The sequence below is a fragment of the Bombus impatiens genome, unplaced genomic scaffold (genome assembly GCF_000188095.3).
Source record: "Bombus impatiens unplaced genomic scaffold, BIMP_2.2 scf_0636, whole genome shotgun sequence".
In the NCBI taxonomy this organism is placed as follows: Eukaryota; Metazoa; Arthropoda; class Insecta; order Hymenoptera; family Apidae; genus Bombus; species Bombus impatiens.
The window spans coordinates 31,631-36,245 of NT_177055.1; the positions used below are offsets into that span (position 1 = coordinate 31,631).

Genomic DNA, 4,615 nt, shown 5'->3' on the forward strand with positions numbered 1-4,615 from the left:
TCTATCATCCCGTCGACCGCGGATTCGTTATTGAACCTAGGATCATTGTCATTAGTTTCTCGAGTACCTAACTACCACGGTTACTTGTCCGGCTCTATAATAATCATATTTGCACTAGTCAATGTCTTCTCTATTGCATAACGACAACGTGTAACCCAAACGAAGATTCGTTTCACGCCCCTAACCCTAATTCTAATGCAAACCCGACATATATTTATATTTACCAATTTATATAATTTATTCCAAATATATTTGACGGGATGCGACAGCAATCTCTCGTTCTCGTTATTCTATATTACAATCCTCTACTCCATCCACCACATTAGATATATCGAAATTGACGGTATTCGCTATCAAGACCAAAGTTTTCTTCAAAATAACTGTACCCTTATTAACGGGCTTGGCATGGGATATAGTGCGAGTATACCTCATACTCACCAAAAGAGGCCAAGCATTTCTGACACCAGTATTTGAACATCCAATATTTTTTACACAACAATATACATACATTAACGTTGATAATGAATACATCGATCATAATTCTAATATAAAAATAGGAATTACAATGTGCAAACAAACTGAAGCGACACATGACAAGAAATTTATCCACGACTGTGCGTGAGAAATAATGAACTTTATCAAAAGAATAAACATTTGTAGATTTGCCGTTTATAAAATCGAAGATGTAACTTTCATTCCATTAACAGCTGAAAACCAATATATAGCTATACCAAAAGAAGAAATTGAAATACATGTACTTTGTGATGATACTCAGAAACAAATTAAAATAGGAAGACCTTCTATAATTCAGTCACCTGATGAACAATGTAATATGCATAATATTCAACAATAGTATAAAGAAGATAGGACAATGCAAAGTCAATATAACATTTGAATATAAGCTCAAGACGATTCCCTTTGAAAATGATACAAGAATAGGTTATTTGTTAGACAAAATCGAAAGAACACCTAGAATTCCTAGTAACTGTGGCGTATGAAAAGAGAGTGAGAAAGTTGTGCGTTTCGTCCCGGGACTACCGATGGACTCGTCAGTAAGGCTAAGCCCGGTAGTCCCTGCCTTAGACGTAGAGGGAGTCTCGCTAGGTGCGGTATTTGTATCAATCGCTCGTATATTCGACCGCTAGCGAGTTAGACAGATAGACTCGTTGTCGTCATAGCCCTCTAGTGTTGGCGGTTGGTACCCGCGGCTCGACCTGTCGGCATCCTATTGATACCAATCCGCCACATAACATACCAGAATATCAGAATAACTTAGACCAAATATCCGACCAAATCAATCAACTAACGAATACAGTCTCTTAAATCATGAGGACTCTCATTTTTACAAATAGTCGGTTATGTTGCAGCTATCTATTAAAATCTTTACCTATAAACCTATGTATTCATTTATCATGTTGTAAAACTAGGAATAACATCCAAAATATTGCGACAAATCCAATACCTCTAAACATATACACAGAAATATCGCAAAACACTTTAGCCATCCGCCACTTGGACGAAGAAGATGAAACAGAATACTTGGAACAAATTCAGACGAGCACCTACCAAAGTGCGATTCCACAAATCCAAAATGAATAAACGTTAGGATTTTGGAAAACCAAAATCATTCTAAGAAGGGGGAAATGAGACAGCCACCACACCTCAAATGACGTCATCTAAATAGCCATTATCAGCTTTTGCACACGGCACCCACAACTTCCACCATTGCCCTTTAGCACCAATACTTTTAGGATATAAAAGCCGAGCATCTACCCAGAAACTGCAGTCTTGACAAATCTTGTCGGCCCTCGGCCATACTTCGGAACTATACGCTAACGTTACATATTGTAAATCTATTCTATTCTTATACTTGATCAATAAATATCGTAAAAGAAAATATAAGAGTTGGAGATCCTCCTCACCTCATCTATTTTTCATTTTCTTCTCACGAATATTACGTGATATAAGCATAGTCGAGAAGCAAGAAAGTCAGCGATAATCGAGGATTGTTGATTGTTAAATAAATTATATTGTTGAACACCGCCGAGTATTTCTTGGGCACCTTACACCAAACACCACCTCATGTATAGTATACAAGTCAAATGACACGAGTCTGAATTAAAATAATAAATTCAAGAATCCAAATATCCATGTTGACGAGCGCATCAATACAGAAAATGAAAGTAACACGAGAAGTTAAATTAATTATAACAAATGAATATCCATGACGTAAAAACTTATTTACTTACACAAAACATCAGGACATCGATACATCATGGCACGCACCTGAAACATACCAATAATTAATAAATGATTAATAGTCACAAATTAGAACAATAATAACGAACAACGATAAATAATAATAAAACACTAACATTTAAACAATATTAAAACCCACAATGTTCATTAAAAGAACATGTAAAACGTGTGGTAGTTTAATGACGAGATTACTCGATATTGAAACCGTCAAATATATTTTTAAGTAATTATAAATACAGAGAAAACCGTAGATTGCTCGATACTGGTCGTTAAAAGAATGTTCGCTAAGACGCTTGGTACTAATTCGCTAAGACTGTGTGTAACTCGCTAAAGAGATCGCACGCGACTGAGACTGATGAAAACTGGCCATCTTAGGATCGCGTTCGTTTATTTATGCTGGTACCGGTAAATTTCCATTCACCTTTGTTAGACGGTTCCACGAAGCGGCGACATTGTTTTTGCCCGAAGGTTACTTATTATTATTATAGTATGTCCTAACGTTGTGAATATTCCGAGGCAAGACCACACGTGGCTCGATTTTTCCTCCAGCTCATGTACCGCTACAGATTGTTGGGGCTGTCAGCACTTAGGCTTTCTCGCGACATTATTCTCGCGACTGCCCAGGTGTGCTATTTTTAATTTCTCAATGACGCGTGTAACATTTTTCGTCTGAAACGTATAATATCGAAACATTATGAACTCAGAATATGCGACTTGCTGGAAATAAGTCACAATGTCGTTAATGAAGAAAAACTGTTTCATACCAAGGTCGAAATGATAGCACATTCTGTTAATATGTTTAGAAATTGCTCGGTACTTCATGATCTATGAAATGAATCTAAATATTACAGTTAGAATATTGTGGAAGTATGGTTGGTCGTGTGGTTTTAAATGACATGATAACTCTTTGTTAAAATCGTCGAGTGAATTCTGAAATAATAAATAGATACGAAGGATGTTCGTTAAGACGCTCGGTACTAACAGATTCGCTAAAACTGTGTATAACTTGCTAATAATATCGCACGCGACTGAGACTGATGAAAATTGGTTACCTTACGATCGCGTTTATTTATTTATGCTGGTCGAGGGGGTACCGGTAAATTTCCATTCGCCTTTGTTAGACGGTTCCACGAAGCGGCGACATTGTTTTTGTCCGAAGTTTACATATTCTCACAGGATATCCTAACGTTGTTGATACTCCGAGGTAAGACCACACGTGGCTCGATTTGTCCTTCAGCTCGTGTGTCGCTACAATATTATATAAATTTGTAAGTATGGGATGCGGAACAAATTAAACGAGTCTGAAAAAAGCAAATTCTTGAACTAAAACAGCAACAGTTATTAGTAGCAAAAATATCGAAAGTAATAAGAAGAAGTCGTAAAGTAATACACAATTTTTTAAAAAATGTTGAAGATTATAACAGAAAGAAAAGCACTGGTCGGTTGTAATCTTTATCCGATCGTGATAAGCGAGCAATTTTGCGTGTAGCAAGTTGGAACTCGCAGTTAGCAACGAAGGAAATAATGAAAAAATCTAGTGTTAGTGCCAGTGTTTCAAGTGTTCGACGAATTCTACTATACTGCAAAGAGGTTAAGAGGCTAAAATTGAAAAAGAAACCTTCGTTAAGAACAAAGCACAAAATAGAACGTTTACGCGTTGCAAAAGAAAGAATGCATTGGAAAAGAAATGAAGAAGGGTACTATTTTCAGGCGAAAAATCTTCAACTTGGATGATCCTGATGGGTTCCAATATTATTTTCATGACGTAAGAAAAGAGCCAATGTTGGCAATTTGAAGTCAAATGGGAGGAGGCAGCGTGATGGTTTGGGCCGGCATCGGTTATTTCGGCAAGATGCTCAAGAATGTCACATGCTCAGAAGCAGTCATAGGGTAGACGAAACACCCTGCATGTCACAGCTATCGAAACAATAATCAGCTAGTAACGGAATAGCCGCCTCTGATATACACCCGACGATAACCCTGTCACGTAAACTTAGGGGTTAGTTGATGAAAATAAAAAATAGCTGAGTCGTAACACAACTATCGTCTTTATTTCACAGCACAGGTTTACACTGATCGGAGAGACGTGCACTATTCGATAGTATTCTTTCTATTTCTCCCCTAGGTGTTCTCGTTTCATTACGGAGGAAAGCTCGGTGTAGATGTGCCCTTTTAAATTAACAATGCGGATTCGCTGTTCGCACCTTCCGTTAGGATAAGTGAGGGTAACGATCCACGATGCCAATTGGTTATAGGTTATGAAGATAGGAGGAAAAAGCCTCCTACCAACGCGGCTAGTAGGTAATATTGTTTATGGGAAAAACCAGCTTTTTCGTTAGTCGAGTATTGGGTTTTT

The 4,615-nt window shown here is 37.4% G+C and overlaps 1 long non-coding RNA gene across 1 annotated transcript in view; it reads left to right on the forward strand.

The window, feature by feature from the left end:
• Positions 1-2,210, forward strand: part of LOC117152056 — a 13,792-nt gene extending 11,582 nt beyond the window's left edge. Inside the window, exon 3 of the long non-coding RNA XR_004462281.1 lies at positions 2,197-2,210. This is a non-coding gene — a long non-coding RNA (uncharacterized LOC117152056). The remainder of the gene's footprint in view (positions 1-2,196) is intronic.
• Positions 2,211-4,615: the final 2,405 nt, after the last annotated feature.